The sequence below is a fragment of the Anas platyrhynchos genome, chromosome 14 (genome assembly GCF_047663525.1).
Source record: "Anas platyrhynchos isolate ZD024472 breed Pekin duck chromosome 14, IASCAAS_PekinDuck_T2T, whole genome shotgun sequence".
Taxonomy (NCBI): Eukaryota; Metazoa; Chordata; class Aves; order Anseriformes; family Anatidae; genus Anas; species Anas platyrhynchos.
In genome coordinates this window covers 1,942,204-1,959,436 of record NC_092600.1, presented here as the reverse complement: position 1 = coordinate 1,959,436, position 17,233 = coordinate 1,942,204, and the positions used below count along the sequence as shown (strand labels likewise).

Below are 17,233 nucleotides of genomic sequence, written 5' to 3'. Positions count from 1 at the left end.
TAAGCTATGAGAAGTTCTCAAATTCATTCCCAGACCTGTCACTACCAGAAGATCCTTCTACTCTGTTCCATCACAGCTTGGTCTGGGTAGTAGGAAATATAAACTATGCCAAATCCTTGTGAATAAACAAATTCAAAGTGCTTCCTACTTCTTCACACAATTAGGTGCAATAACATTAGTCTAAAAGAGAAGAAGATATATCATCAATTTCTTATTTCTTCATAATCTTCTATGCCCATTCAATAATCTGATGTAATTTAGTTGCCCCCAAGTAACATTAATACAAAAAAAGCTTCTTAGAAAGTGTTCCATTCTGATAAATTTTGCTTTTAAAGATGTGTAATCTTTCGAGCTATAACTTGTTAAATTTCTATTTCAGATTTTTCAATCTCTCCTCACCCCCAACCAGGTGGTAAACAGTTACTATGGCAGCACCTAATGCAGTGACTCAGCACTCCCCCACATCTCAGTATCAGCTGTCTGCCCTTCTGGTTTCTTATGATGGTAATCATGCCCTCTTTTCTGTCTCATTGCAGAATTATCAGATCATGTTGCCCTTGTATAATTCAACATCAGTTGAGGCAATCAATGCAAGAATCTGCTAAGTAAAGATGCTATTCAGGATGCTATTTCAGCTTTCCTTTTCTGTTGATTCAAAAGATGTTTGATGGTATTCCAATCATGTCTCAGTGTTTCTCTGGAGCTTTATATTACCCCTTGCCAAGCAAGCTAGTCTAATATCAAACCATTACATGCCCGGTTCCAAAATGTCCCAAGCCTGTTCAGTGAGCAGAAACTCCCTCTCCTTTTGTTGCTGTTCAGAGCTCCTTGCTTTCTGCTCCTGGGCAGGGATTTTCCCCCCCCGCCCCCTTCATTTACCTTGACTTGCAAGTTGGTTTGACACCTTGAGTTTTCACCTTGATCCTTCATCTGGTGTTTAGTTGTGAACTGGTTGGCCAGTTCACATTGTTACCAGCAGGGCTACTGCTCACATGAAGGGAGAAACCACAAATTTTAATCTATACCTTAAAGCAAATTGTGGAGAAGAGGAATCCACAACATCACCCAATTTGCCATATCTAAAAGCATGAGAAGGCTTTTGTGAGTCAATTCAGAAACAAGTAATTTTGATAACAGGGGAACCCCAAAAGCCTGTAGCTTTCCATCTTATGATTACCTTGTCCCATAGCTAGAAAAGTGTGAACCACTTGTTCAGGTCTTTTTCTTGAAGTTGAGATATTTGCTTTACCCCCACCTGCTAGCAGTGATACAGGCGAGTCTCCATCAGCTGGCTCAGGACCTCATCCAAGCCCATTTCTTGGCTTCCACTTTCCAGAACTACGCCTCACAGACTTTCTGGAAAAAAATAATACACGTACCTTGGGGAAGAGCTACAGCACTTTCCTGCTGGGCTCGCTGAATCGCCGCCAGCTTGGGCTCCCCCCGCAGCTCAGGAGCCGCCCCCCGGCTCTGCAGCACCACGGACAGCGGCGGCGCCCGGCCCCGCGCCCACCCCGGGGCCCCGGCCCTGGGCTCGGCTCTGCCCTGCTCCGCTCCCCCTGCTCCTGGGCCCGGCTCTTCTCAATCAGCCTTCCTTTCCACCTGGGGAAGAGAGTAGGGTTGAGTCCCTGCGCTATTTACCCGCGGTCACCTCGTACGGAGGGATTTGGGGAGAGCTGGGGAGCGGCACGGTGTTGGGGTGGGCTGATGATGTGTTTGCTATGGGCACAGCACACAGATCTGTGCTGGTTGGCAGCCCAAATCAAGAAGAAGTGATGGGATTGACAGTGTAGTAAATCAGCTTTGCATACCATAGCCAAAAGAACAGTACAAAGCATTGCTAAAATCCATATAGCCATGCTGTTTGTTGCCAGCTCCCCTTATTTTTGTGACTTTGAAGATTTAAGAAAGGTATTTTGGCTAGATGAAGAGGTAAGATCAGCCCCTTGAACTCAAGTGTAAGTCAGCCCCCAAGTCAAACAGAACAAAGGCTTCCTCTACACACTACATTGATACCCAACACATCCTAAAGTTTTGTATTACCAGTTTTGGTTGAAAACTTTTGGATTTGTTGACAGCTGTTATTTCAGGTATGATGTACACTAATAGCAGCAGTTTTATTGGCAAGAGAAGACTTACTGTTTGAATACAGCGGGGGTCAGCTGCTCCCTACAAGCCAGGAACCACGCTCAACACAGATGAAAGGCAGGAGCCTCAGCAGCCACGGTGCAGCCTCTTGGTACCCGAGCACAGCAAAGCAGGGCTGGGGATGGCAGCCCAGCACCAAGCCCATCAGTAACTGTGCGGTGATGCAGCAGGTCTGAGGCAAGTCAGGAAGTCCATCCACAGGTTAGGGTCCAAATCACCAGGGTGCATGGTCAGGGAGAGGCATGGCTGCAGCTGAGCTGGAGAACAACACTTCTGAAACACCAGCAAAAACCACAAAGACCCCAAGGCTGAGCTTAAATGGGCTGGGTCCATGGGCAGGGTGTGGGCAGAGGTCCAGCTGAGGCTGGTCAGAGCCATCAAAGCCTGTTAGTGCCCCTGCAGCTCTGACAGGTGCAAACTTTCTGCAGAAAAAAAAAAAATAAAGTTGTTTCTTAACCTTGTAGCTCTACTTGGTATAATGAGGGTCCCACCTGATGTAGGAACAGTGTTAATAAACTGACTTTTATCTGATAAGCTTTCACAGTAAAGACATTTAATTTGGTAAATGCACATATGCACATAAATCGTAATTCTTGGACTCTGAAGCAATTTACAAAGGGAGAATTTCTAATATCTCTCCTTAATTTCATTTTCTTTAACCTATGCACAAGTGCTAGCTGAGATGAATGATGTAGTGACAAAAATCTTCCTGGCTGCAAGAAAAGGCTGGAGACAAAACCATTATTTAACTATTCACAGGAAAAGTCAGTGGACTGCCTATGCAAATGAAGAAAAATAGATTGTTTCATTCTGAGGACACAAAAACACCAGCAGGTATCAGACTAGAAGTGATGCAATGCCCTCCTTTATTGATTTGTTTCTGTTCGCGTGCCTTCATTATCATGAACTCTCCGAGCTACTCCTGGTAGGGTTATGCAAGGAGAGAGCTGATGCCCGTTCAGAGGGCTCCAGCTACAAAAACAAAGTCAGAACTTACAAGAGCTTTTTGAGAACAATACGCTCTAGCCCTGCTCTTCCTACATTACAGTGAGAAATGAGAAAACAAGTGGTACTGTTGTGGGTTTTCCGGAACAAATTAAGATATCAGAGTTAGACAGAACAGTTGTTTAATCTCATAACCCTTCATGCTGCAATCACATAAGGCAAAAAGGAGATATTTAGCTTAACTTCTTCTGGCTTAGAGGACACACTTACAGCCTGAATCCAGAAGACTCCTGCCAATGAACAGGAGCACACTTTTATCTCACTGAGGCTGGTCAGTAAAGGTTAATACTCTTGAGGCAAATTATGTTACACCTCTATCTGGCAGTAAAGCATCAACTCCCTTGTATAAATAGAAACATACACTGCAATGACCTTTGTGCCTCTGTTAGATTAATTCTCCTTGGGTTTGGATAATGGAGAAACACAGATATGGTGATTTGGGTTGTGGCTAATGGGTCGCACCTCTTGAGTAAAGAAATGACAAAGCTAATGCCTTAGCCCATGTGAAAGTGCCACCTTCTGACAGTATTGTAACTCAAATTGGAGTTTTAAAGAATAATATTTACCTATTTATTTATTTATTTTGTCACAGGTTTAAGGTGAAGGATTCATAGGAGCAGAACAATTTTATTCTGTTAAATTACCCTTGCTTCTCTTTCTCTTCTTCATCAGGCCGCGGAGGAATCTCAAGAGGAGGGTGAACAGGGAGCTGAGGCAGATCTGTTGACACCAGTGTTTGCAGCATTGTGCAGGCAATGAGGTTGTGCTGTGACTGTAAAGTGACAGGTCATATACGCTGGTGACTCGATGAAGTGTCGATCGTATTATTTAAAAAGCGACCAGGCTCCTTTTAAGCTGTAAATGTTACACAGAGAAGCAAAGCACTTCACTTCCCCAGCCTAGGCAAGCACAGAGATCCCTCATGGCTGAATTTTGCTGTTGATCAATGATGTGACCTTGCCAGCAGCAGCAGGCTGGCAGAGCGTGCCAGCGATCTTTCTGCTTTGTTTTCTCCTGTAGTAATCCTTTTTGCCCCTCTATTTTTGAGTAAGCTGCCATCTGCTGTCAGAGCTCAAGCAGCCACACAGTGCTGGGGACTGAGCCAATGCCAGCAAAAGCAGCAGAAGTCAACGAGCAACAGAAACATCCCATTGAAGGTGCAGGTTGAAATGCTTTTTGTATGACTTCTTATTACTATTTCTTTCATACATTTATTCATGATTTAATATATTTAGGTTGTACTGAAATGGAGCATCTTTTAAACAAGAGCCCACAGCATTTTCATTGCAGACAACAAGATATTTACTGGTTTTTTTTGTGCTGTTTCTCCACTTGCTATGAGTGACTGCCAGCTGTTTGTTTATGTTGGCTTAATTAGAAGATAGAAAGGATAGGTCACATAAGTTTTGTAACAATAAGGTTAAGAATTTAGAAACCTGTTCAAAATTGAAGATAAATGAGATGTGAATATCAAGGCTGAGTCTGAACTTGGTGGTCACTCTAGAAGCACTGTAAGAGCATCAGTGTGGAGTCCGGTGGTGCCACCTGGAAAGAACAGATCAGTGTTAGGAACATAACAGCTAAAATGGCTGTGAAATCTTTCATTACTGATGGAATGAAAGAATATATCTTGCAGTGGAATAAATTCCACCGTATGGTCTAACAATGTAAATGAAACAGAAACGAATCCTTATCTGAATGCATGGATGGAGAACTGAACGTGTAAAATAGAACATAAACAAAATCAAAAGGATAAAGTGTTTGCCTGACGTCAGTCAAAATAAAGGGAAAATGTCATTTTATGATATAATTACTTCAGAAGAACTACTCACAGCAGCATGTGTCATCAGCAGGACTAAAAGCCAGAATTAACAGTACAAAGGACTGGCATTGTGTAATGTCATCTGGATGTAATTTCAGAAAGCATGCAGTGATATCAAATACTCTCTGAAGCTGAGTAGGAAATGTTCTAGGATGATTTTGCTATGTTCGAATCACAGAATCATCCAGGTTGAAAAAGATCTTCAGGGCCAAGTCTAGCCATCTAAGTGATGATGAGTGGCTGGGGAAGCACAGGAATCTCAGTGTTGGTAAGCACAGACATGGGCGTGGAAACACAGCATCACTAAAACCAGCAAGGGGCTCTACATGAGTCTTACTCTGCCCAGGATCTCAGAAAGAAAAACTATGCTTAGGTTCAAAATATTGTTAAATTTACAGAAAATAACATTATTTGCGGCATTAAATACAACAATCAGATGTAACATTTGTCTCGGAGTTTTCTTATATCACCAAGGGCCATCTGTCAGGAAGACATCACAAGGAAAGATCTTTCTGTGTACTCCGTATCTCACACCTTTTCCTTAAATATCCACTGCTGCTCGTAGCACACTGGGTCATGACAGACCTTTGATCTGCCTGATTCATCTTGTTTTTTATGTTCTTTGGTAAAGTTAGTATGTTCTTTAGTAGTAGCTCAAAAAGCTGAGGGCCATCTCATGCTCATTAATTACATTTAGACGTTCATATTGAATGACATGTAAGAAGCTATTGCATTTACTATATACAGCAGATGAATAATTCACTTCATTAATGACCTCAGGAATATTTCTGTTGACCTGATCTTTTTATAGCCAACAGGAGAGATGGTAACTCAAGTAATTTCACTGCTGCTAAGGCAACAGAAACAAAGGATGGTGCTGCCAGACAGCCAAATGCCCATAGCATAGTTAAAACCACACAGAAATTCAGAGTGGTCAGTGAGCCAGTTAGATGTGAGCCAAGAGCCCATCATCAAGTAATTTAAAAATGAAACAGCTATTTTGTGGAGGGCTCCAAAATGCATGGTCACATTTCTGAAACCTGTCTTTCCACCCGCAAATCTGTAAGCACAAACGCAGTGATGCTCTCTGTGAAAGCAAAGTTGCAGGCACTCACATATTGCTTGTGTCAGGTTTAGTATAACTCATAATTTTAGAAAGTGTCTCGGGTTATACCTCCCAAACTGGAGAACGCTGCAGAAGCAGTTGTTATCATTCCTGAAAACCATGGGCTCAGAGAGCAGAAACACGAAGAGACTTTGATACCTAAGTGGACACTGAAGTGACTGTGGAGTTGTAAGAAACCTCAAAATTACGCTCTTTGCTCCTGTTTCTTGGGCTTCAGCAGTGACCTAACTTATCCCACGGGGCTGTGCTTATTCACACACTTACCGGTGGTGATTTTCTTGGGAGAGGAAATAGCAGTACAACATTAGGTTTATTTGAGCAGAGTTTGAAATAATGGAACCAAAAGGAGGAAGTTGGTTAGTGAAATGAAAATGGACAAAATTAACAGGGGAAAAATAAAATTAAAAAAAAAAAAAAAAAAAAAAAAAAAAAGAGAGAGAGAGTTATTTTTGTCTACTTTCTATGAAAGAAAAGCAGAAACATGAGCAGGTAAATTCTGGGATTACGCCTTTCTCCCAGGTGGCATTAAGAGTTTCAGACAGAATTTCTATTTTTGCACGCCTGCACAAATGCATGATGACGTTATGATGTAGCTATCGATACAGATTTTTGGGGCTTTCATAGCCATCAAGTAGAAACATGCCTGAGCCGAGTTTGTGTGGTTGAGCATAAGCGAAACATAGCAGTGCTGAGTTTAAGGACGGATGATATAAGTGTGTTGGAAAACCAAGTGGTCTAAGAAATGCATAGAAGGCTTTGATTTCCATCTATGTTAGAATTTGGAAAACACCTCCTGGATGCTAAAGCAATTACTTGTCTTCAGGCACACTAAAGACCTTGAGAACTTCTAAGCCAGGATAAGGCTTTCCCTGCAGGGAGATGTTTTCCTCTCTCCCCCGGCGAGAGGGAAAGCAGCTGGAGCTGCCAACAAGCGGCACAGGAGTAGGAAGGATGTTGTGTTTCCTATGACACTTCTGGCCAACGGTGATAAAGGCACTGCTTGCTGCTTGCTTCCAAATGACATCATCATAGCCCCAGCCTAAATCTCTTTTCCCACAGGTGGAAAAAAATGAAACGCTGCATTTTATTAGACGATCAAGTGAGATACCTATTTCTCCGCACCCAGGTGGGGAAAAACAGGGTGAAATCCTCACAGCAGTGTCAAGCATCCCCTTCCTTTCTCCTTTGAATGCCCTCAGCACGACAGGCTTTGATTTCCCAGCACTGCATCGTTGCTGTCAGCCCGCTAGCAGCGGCGGGGTGCTGCCACGCAGTGCTGCCTCTCCACCACTCCACCACGGGCACCGGCTTTGTGCGACGGTCTCCATGGCTTGGTGGGACAAACATTATCAGAGTCACAGAGAAAAAATTTTGTTTGAAGTGTGTGACAGACAAATTGTTGTTTCATTGCTTAAAAATAGCACAGCAACTCTAAACAGTGACGTTGCTCTCAGCTGATCTGGATATGCCAGGATGTGATTAAACTCACAGGAAGGATCTTGCAGCTACTGTGGATCCAGGAAGCAATTTGAGATGCTTTGCTCCACAAACTTCATTCAGGGCTCTCTAACGTCTGACTCCCGGGGTTTTTCTTGGTGAGGCATTGCTGATCGTGGAGAAACTCCTGCCCAAGAGGGTTCTGCCCGCAGCCGTGCAGCAGCCGGAGTGCAGCCACCACAGCCTCGTTCCAGGTGGGACGGCGAAACGTGACCCGGGGGATGAAATTGGGTTTTGCTGCCTCACAGCAACTTCTCTTTTTGGTTTCACTCATGGTTTTGACAACTACAAAACAAAACAGTAGTGGAACCATGATGATTTATCCCATATAACTCGTGCTGCTTTTCAGTTAGCTGCCTGAATTAGAAAAAATGTGATTTCTATTTCCTAGCAGTTAGAAAAGGGAAAATTTTAAAGTAAATGGGACACTCATTGTATACTGCCTGGTTCACAAAGCGGGAAATAGTTAATTAAGTTACCTTAATTTAAATAAAACCAGGGAAATACAGGTCAGAAGAATTTTGTCGTTCTTTGGAGGCTACCTACCTGTAAGTGAGAAGAATCATAAAATCACAGAATCAGAGAATAATTAAGGTTGGAAAAGACCTCCAAGATCATCTGTTCCAACCACCCCTACCACCAATGTCGCCCACTAAACCATGTTCCCAAGCACCACGTCCAACCTTTCCTTGAACACCCCCAGGGATGGTGACGCCACCTCCTCCCTGGGCAACCCGTCCCAGTGCCTGACTGCTCTTTCTGAGAAGAAACATCTCGTCATTTCCAACCTGAACCTCCCCTGGTGTAACTTGTGACCATGCTCTCTAGTCCTATCACTTGGTATCTGTGAGAAGAGGCCGACCCACAGCTCCCCACAACTTCCTTTCAGGTAGCTGTAGAGAGCAATAATGTCTCTGAGCCTCCTCTTCTCCAGACTAAACAACCCCAGTTCCCTCAGCCACTCCTTATAGGATTTGTGTTCCAGAAAGTTATTTTGATTTTGCCAGAGATTTCCATGAATAAGATGGATAAAAAGTAAGAAACATATGTGATATAGCTTGAAAAGTGATATTTCTTTCATAATTTAGCTTAGAACTATGTCCAAAAATAACAATAAAATAACAAAAAATAACACGTATTAAAGATATCATTTATTTTAAGGACTAAACTTCCATACCCTGACCTTTTCTGCAGTGTGTGCCAAACTCGGTTTGTGTTCAGCTGTGCACCTGCACCATGCCCAAGAGCAGCAGATGCCCCAGGAGGGATGGGGACACATCAGCCTACATGCTAGGTGCATGTCACCGGCTCCCACACAACCAGAGGCATTTTTTCCAACGTGCTGAATCCCACCGGTTTTAGCAAGTGTGCAGATCTCTCATAAGACAATTTCAAAAGATGCACCTTTTCCCTTTTTTGGTGAGCCTCATACGCTGCCTGTTATTTCTTTGCTGGCAGATTTACCAACATGTAACCTCCAGGCTGAAATTTTCCGCCTTGACTGAGTGGTTATCTTAAAGATGTCAGACAAGGTAGTTGTTTCTAAAAATAGGCCTAAGGGGAAAAAAAAAAAAAAAAAAGTAAAAAAAAAAAAAGTTGCTTAGTAAGACTGAAAACATAAAAACAACCTTTTGTTTGAAGTCTCTCTGACCTTATATAGCGCAGTTCACCCAGTTCCTAACCATACGATGAACTGTGACTCAGCAAGGTGTTTTGCCTGGGACTTCTGTTTTGTTTGATAAAACATTCAAAATCAAATAGCGAAAAGCTGCCTAAAAGGATTATTAAGGTAGCGAAGCAACCACTTAAAGTTAGAAAATGCTAAAACAGGACAACTGCTGGAGGCCAATAAGTCCAGCCTGAGCAAACATGGGGCCGAAAAAACCTTTCATGGGAAAAATTGTGTGAAGTAGAACTGAAAAAGTTAGACAGCCTGACATAATGAGACCAATTCAGGGCTGCAAAAACAAACTTCATTTTAGGATTTCCTTGTTTTTAAGTGTTTAACTTAGTTCTTATTAGCAATAATGTATAAAAAGTGGTCATCCAGTAAAAGATTCATTACACTGACAACAGGAAAAGGTAATGTTTTTTTAATCAGTTACGAGATCAGCTTTATCCCAAACTGTTATGAAATTGTGAAAAATGAATAGGTAAAATCCCTGACAGCAAGGATTGAATCATCAAATTTGGATTTATGACAATAGTCAAAATAGTTTCTTTCTTAGTTTTGTAGAAAAAAAAAATGTTTTTCCACTTTCTTTGCAGTTACTGTGCATAGGCGGCATCCTTCCTTGGAAACAGAAACCACCAACTGCCTCCTGTTATCAGCTCAGAATCACTGGCTCACCACCACTGGGAATGAGGAATTGCCATTCCCTTCCCACTGCCGCCTGAGTCCTGGTGCGCCTGAGGCTTTTTCCTTCAACATCAAGATGGATTTTGAAAAACATTGTTGATATTGGTCTGATGGTCATCAGCCTGTTATCCTCAGTTGGGGTTCTTTCATATTTGTTACGTAAAATATCCCAATGTTTTTTGCCCAGACAACTTGCTGTAGTAAAATCCATCTTGTCTGCCAGATACAGGACATGGAGCTTCACTGATTTGTGTTTGGGGACTTACCATGATGAGGGGATTATGTTTTTCCCCAGTTCTATTTGAAATGCCTTGCATGCAGGTAGTGCCAATGCAGCCATCTCAAGCTCGTGTCATGAAAAGTATTTATAAACAGAAGCCCTCACTGTACTTCCTGCATACAGCTACTTTCAAAGTGTTCAAAACCTGCTCTGGGCATTGGGAGACCCATGTCAACCCATCTTCCACACCTGAGGCTGTGGTTTGTATTTTTAGGATCTGAAATTGGCCCGCGGCCTTGCAGCCGCCACAGCCTAGAGGCTGCCACATGGCTCGGAGGGGCCCGTTCAAAACCCACTTCAGAGATGGGAATCTGGGGACACACCAGAACTGGCTGGTAAAGCACTCATCAAAGCATTACAATGCACAGATCAGACCTCGCAAAGATTTTGCTGAGGGTACAGAAAAGCACTTGCTACCAGCACCCGTGGTTGTTATGAGAAGGCCTCTGTAAACCTTCCATAGAAAACTGGGAACAAAATCAATTTTCTGACATGGATATTTCTGGTGCTCTTTTATTCCCTCAGGAGTTTGGTTGGTCAAACACAATTAATAGGATTATTTAATCAAGATCACCCAATAGCAAGTCTTGACAGTTCCAGGAGAAAACATACATTTGCTATTTGCAAAATGTGCAAAGTATGTACATTTTGAAACAAGTCATTGGAAGAAGAGCGATAGAATTGAGATTACTGAGCATGGGAAAAATCTACCCTCTTGCAGAAGCTCACTCCAGAAAGGGAACACCCAAAAAGCCAATTAACTCTTCAGCTCACCTTAATGGGATGCTGAATGTGAGGGTAATCCAATCTCTCAGAAGATCTGTGCTGCAGTGGGTGCAGTACATTACCCCTTAATTCATCTGTTTTGTCATCTAGTTTCCAGTCACACCGTCACCATGGAGGAAAGCAAACACCTTCCTACATGATTGCTTGTCATGGAGAATGATGACAGCTGTGGGGAGGGCTCACCTGGGGCTTGGGTTATGTACTGAAACACGAGGGTTTTCTTCAGTACATACTCTGTTCGTGTTATACTGATAGCGTGGAATTAGTACAATACGCCAATTTCAGAGAAATTTCATCTTGTAAGCATGAAGTTCAGTTTGGAGTCAGAAGAGAGGCAATCCTTCCTCCCCCCATGTCGTCTGGCACCACTGCAGGACCGGAAAAGCCCTTCTGACTTTGCTCATCAGCTGTGGTTTGTGGCACAAAGTGACAGCCCCAGCCCCGTTTCACCCCCATGCCCAGGCTGCCGTGGGTGCTGGCCCCGCATCCACAGCTGCCCCCGCACCATCCCCAGCCCGCGCTGCCGCGGTCCAGTGACCGTTCTCCCCATCCGCAGGCTCCACTGGCTGAGCACACAGAAAAATTCAGGCACTGACGTCATGGCCAACGATGACTGAGCATAAATCCTCCTCTGCACCACTCCCCAATATAGGTCAATACCAAAAGTTTGCCACGGGTTTGTTATTTCCTAGAAGGGTTTTTTGCGGGTTTCATAGAACAGACTGGTACATTATTTTGTAAGGAATCCGTAGCTTCATACATCACAAAAGTTGGTACCGTGGTTGGATGCTCACTATTTTACAAAACATTATTGCAGTTTGAAGTTAAAGGCTTTAATAAATACTATCCATCTCGTAGGACAACCTATCAGATTTCTTTGTAGGTGATAATCTGTATGTTGACCACATAGCCCTCTGCAACTGGTTATGTTTTCTGAGGCTCTTCCTTTACCACCAACACACAGCTGTTCTTACTCATCTATTGCAGAATTCGGAGCAAAGATTCTGTAAACCAGGATGTACGTAGGAGATTTGGTCAAGAAAATACAGTAGTCTTTGTGTTTTGTAGAAAAAAAATAATAAATATTTAGATAAGATAGCCATAACTTGGTCTGAGAGATGTGGTGCAACTCCTTACTTTAGTTCCTAAGGCTCTCTGCAATGACAGTGGCTGGTTGCCAACAAACCTGGAAAACCCAGAGAACTGTGGATATTCCTGGGAGTGGAGAAAGGTAAACACAGGATGGGGACAGGAGAATGGCAAGGAGCTTGCAGAGCAACAAGGCATGAGGTGTGACACAGAAGCAAATGATCAAAAGAACAAATACAAAATGGCCAAGCAGCACCAAAGGATTGCAAATAGCAGCAGTGCTTGCCTGTTGTGTTCCTCTGTGCATTTTTTTGTTTGTTTGTTTCGTGTTTTACATTTTGTAAATGTGCACGTGCTTCTTCTGGGACATATTAGCAGGCTGCACAAAAGTATGCCATGACAGAGATTTATTCTGTCCTTCATTTCCCTGGAAACCTAAGTGTCTCACTCCTGTAACGCAAAAGCCTTTTCCCAAGGGAGCACATCCTTCACAATGACGATGGTGACACCAGACGGCGACACTGCTTTTCCATAACGTCTTCATCGCAGCTATTTGCTTACGCTAACAATCTAGATTGAGTCCAATAAAGTAATCATCAAACTCATAGTCCTGGTATTTATATTTATCTCAGATTTTCATTCCAGAGTTTAGCACTGTTTTTTTTTGTTGTTGTTGTTTTGTATTTTTTTTTTGTTTTGTTTTGTATTTTTTTTTTGTTTTGTTTCCTGCCAAGTGTCTTGATTTCAGGACAGTGTGAGTAACTGCTTTATGCTGTCCTGCTGTAAATCACTTGGTGTATTTTATGTATTTTACCAATCCTTTTTACACCTACTGGTTTTCCTCCCAAACCATTCATTTATCTCTGCATGGTCTCTTTATCCTGCCCAAGCTTTCAGCCAGCCTGCACACAGGAGCCACTGCCTCTGCCTGAAAGAATGTCCAGAACACCCAGAAAACATCCTGAAATATTAATGACCCTGACAGCTGCACTAAAAAACTGGGGAATTACCAGAGGAGTGTCATTGTTTATAGCAGGAATGTGGAAGGAATTGTCGAGGCCAAAATATTAATAAAATTATGAGGAATCTGTTGCTCATTGCTGGAAACTACCCCTCAGTTGAAACTCTATAGATATGATGGAATTCTGAGGTGGATGGAAGAAAGTGTACTGACATTGAGATTTGCTAATGTGCTATACTAGGAGACATGCTCTCGACATTACATTTTTAAAGGCTGTGCAATGTCCCAGTGTTGCCTACAAAATGCTTGTCCTGGTATAATTTTTTTTCATGCCACAAAGGGAGAAAAGCAGGTTGTTACAGCAGGGTTGACATCTCAGGAGATAAATGCATTTAATGATGTTAGCAAAATACATCTTAGAAAGTGAAAAATGAAAAATTTATGTGTGACTTGAACACAGGAGCTACACCAAGAGGGGCATTCAGTTCCCTGACCTGTAGGTTAAGCAAGTACCCACACACAGGCTAAGAAGCGAGCATTGCTCACCCCAAAGATCCCCTTCCCTATGGTCCATCCGGAATAACACCACAGCCTGTCCTTGGGACAAGCTGATTTTAAAATCTCTTTCTGTTTCTGGAGGGTAATAACCAAAAAAGAGCAAAGCTGATCATGTCAAATTATAATGTTTGAGAAAAACATTATAATTTGGATTTTTCTTTGGATTTTTCTTTGGATTTTTCTTTAGATTTTTCTTTGTATTTTTCTTTGGATTTTTCTTTGGTTAGTAGAAAAAAAAAATACTGAAATTGTTACTCAAGACTACATCACACTCTCATAAGCAAACCAGGGAAAAATAAGTGAAATTTCTATATTAGGCACATATATACATAAGTTCTCAAAAGAGCAGCTATGCAACAATTCCCCATCAGCTTGCAAGGCTCTGGACAACCCCTGCTCTAGGACTCTGGTCTGGCTCTTGCACCCATCATGATTTTACTTAGCAGTACCAGAAGAAAGAGAAAAGTACACCTTAAAAGAAAAAAGTGGATGTCAGAGTGTGTACACCTGCTTCTTGCTCTGGATGTGAGCTCAGGATGGGGAAAACACCAGGAGATTGCATTGCCTTCCCAGGAGAAGTCCATAACCTCACCCCCCACCTGCGAGCACATTTTCAATAGCCCAGGAAGTAAAAAACATCCTGCTAACACTCTGATACAGAGGCTGTATTTCCAGACCCCCAGTGACACGTTGACAACTACTGCTCGGTGCCCATTGTCCCACGGAGCCCACGACCAGATCGGGTCCTTGCCAGGGCTGCTGTGCCCGTGGCAGATCTTCCTTTACAGACCTAAGGGAACAACTGTTCTTACAAAGGACGGTTGCTTTGTATTCACAGTCCAGAAAGCTTCTGAATCATTGTTTATCAAGTTTCCCCCTCTGAGATCCGCAATTAGCTTGTCCGGTGCGTTGGCAGCTCTGCCCATATTTAATGGGATCTGCTCGCCGCTTTCCCTGCAGTATCAGGGAAAAGCTCCCCCCCTGCGGGACTGACTGAAGGCAGCGGGATCTGGATGGTAGGACACGACAGGAGGAGCTGGGATTTTAGTATCAGATAACAACCTTTGCTTATGCAGACTTCCTCGGTTGCTGTGTCGGCTCAGCCAGCTGCGAAACCTGCCCTGATGCTGCGCTGCCTTTCCTGAGAACCCGGACACCTTGGTATGTCTGGCTGATGGGCAGCTTGATGCAGAGTCGAGCTGCACTTACACTCCTGATTTTGTAAATGCTCCGAGTTGCTAATATATTCCAGACTTTGTTCACAGAATTCCCTGTAGAAACTGCACTGAATAGTTGTGCTAGTTTTAAGAGAAATCTTAAAAAATATAAATATTACAGTCTTGAGCACTGTAACCCTAGTTTTCTGGGAGAGTCTGTGTGTTTTCTTTACATCACCTTCAAACTTCTAAAAGTGCTGAAGAAGAGCACAAGATTTAGTTCTCCACCACCTGCACTTGTGTGTATACATGTCTATCAAGATCTGTGAGCAGATCCTCTACTAACTTCACACCAGGGCACAAATCTCTACTTACACTTTATCTACATTAGCGCTGCCCTACAGCTCGCCTTGGGAGTACAGAAGGGGCTCAGATACAGATTTCTACACCAAGATTGCTTCTGATATAGAAAGTACGCAGACTTAATCATTTGAATAACCAGCAGATTCCATTCTTCAGGTAAATCTTCCCCGCCTCCCCTTTAGCATGAGCATGTTTGTGGTGAGATATTAATCATTTCCTCCAGCCAGCTCTGTGTATATAAGGGAAGCCAAGGGCAGAGCCACACACAGTTCACCAAGCTGAAGTGCAGAGCTGACTTCGCAATGCTGGCCCAGCTCGTGGCTCTGCTGACCCTGGGGGTGCTCTGCAGCTCTGCACCAACTCTGAGAACCACGACTGCAAAACCCTCGCACCCGAATCACTGCTTCACTGGATCCGTCATCGAAGAGCTTCTCCACACTGTGAGGGGGAACGGAATAGTGATAGAAGTCGCAGTAAGTTACACCTCATGGCTTGCACCTGGCTGCTTTCTATTCCAAGATTTGTCTGAAAGTTGCTAACTGCATTTTCTCTTTGGCCAGGGTCTTGTCGACACCCCTAAGGATCTTACGGTAAGAACCTGCATACATCTCTTCTATTTAAAATTGTTGTCTCAAATCCCCAAGTCTCTTTTTCACTTCACAAACTGTGATAGCACCGAGATTGCCCCAGAAATCCAGGGAAATGCAAAGTGGATGCAACAGCTTTCAGAAGGCTGCTGCCCCTGCTGCTGTCCTTCAAATGGCTTGCAGTGGGCACTGGCATCCTCTCTGCTCTGAGCCCAAAATCTTAGTTCAAAGTTACTGTTTGGTCTGTATCCCATACAGACCCCTTAATTCACTGAGCTGTGTTCTCCTGCAGTCTCATGGAAAGAAGGAGCTTTTTACAGAGGAGATGAGCAGCACAAGTGTGAGGAAGGAGCCCACCTCCTAATTTAATTGAACAGGAGGCAAAGAGCATCCCTCTGGCTTTCAGGGAGAAAGGTTTAAAATACTGACCAGTAGCAATCATTACTTGTATTTCACTGAGACAATTCCATTTTATTTCCAAGGAGATATGATAGCAAGAAATACATTCCTAACTCAGGGCTGACTTTCCTTTCTCTTGAGGCATATTCACCCTGTTGGACACCTGAAGGTTTTACATATCCAGGTTGTAGTGGCACCTGCAGCTCCTCCTGAAGGCAGTGTTATTATTATTATTATTATTATTATTATTATTATTATTATTATTATTATTATTATTATTATTATTATTATATTTTTTCTTTAACACATTTTCAAACAAAAATTATAGCTTTTACCATGTTTTTCTAAGTTTGGTGTCCATTAAATTGCTGAATAGAAATTCAGGGGTTGTGTTTGAAAATGCAGCTTTTAATTTTGGTAGGTTATTATTTTTCTTGGGTGTCTAAATCCCCAGGATATGATGTGTTATGTATGTGGTACTGACGTATCACACAGCTGTTGAAGATAACTGTGTGCAATTCTTTTAAATGCAGAAATGCGTGTATGAGAGCCTGAGAATATTTGAGAAGTCCTTGAACTCAACTGGGACGAAGAACCAAAATACCGTCACCCAACTGACCAAACTTTACGAGTGCGAAAACTTCTTCTCCAAAGTAAGTTTGACTTAGTGCTACTCAATAGCAGAGCATTCAGCTACAGCTCCCAGTAAGAGCACCCCCGGGGGACACAGCTTCTGGGACGGGCACTGCTTTGGCTGCAGTAGGCACTGGGAACCTCATCTGATAATTAAGAAGGGCATAAAGATGTCTGCTTTCTTCCTTAAAGCACTCTCCCCTAAGGAAGCACATGCTGCTATTTTCACCTCTATAATCTTAATTGTATGAAAGACAATGATATGAAAAATAACCAGACGTGAATGGTAACTGCAGCAGCTCGGGACACCCTTAGGATGTGCCCGATCAGCAGCCACCTGCACGACGTGGTGGGGCTTTGAGCTCCAGGGGCTGGCTCCCTGAGCCCCCCGAAATGTGCTCTGTGAGCATCTGAAAGAAATGGATGTATCAAACAGCACAGAGTTAAATGTGATACCCCTATT

At 43.0% G+C, this 17,233-nt stretch overlaps 1 protein-coding gene across 3 annotated transcripts in view; it reads right to left on the bottom strand.

Annotated features, from left to right (window-relative positions):
* The window catches only part of ACSL6 (acyl-CoA synthetase long chain family member 6), a 56,891-nt gene extending 49,166 nt beyond the window's left edge, over positions 1 to 7,725 (bottom strand). For 2 of the 3 annotated variants that reach the window (XM_072023209.1, XM_072023211.1), the window contains exons 1-4: positions 7,591 to 7,725; positions 3,798 to 4,698; positions 2,140 to 2,570; positions 1,380 to 1,602 (exon numbers count right to left, since the gene is read on the bottom strand). The gene's annotated coding sequence lies outside the window, so the exon portion shown is untranslated. Of the gene's footprint in view, positions 1 to 1,255; positions 1,357 to 1,379; positions 1,603 to 2,139; positions 2,571 to 3,797; positions 4,699 to 7,590 lie in introns of all 3 variants that reach the window. The other variant, XM_072023212.1, reaches the window with a different exon arrangement.
* Between the last annotated feature and the right edge of the window lie 9,508 nt (positions 7,726 to 17,233).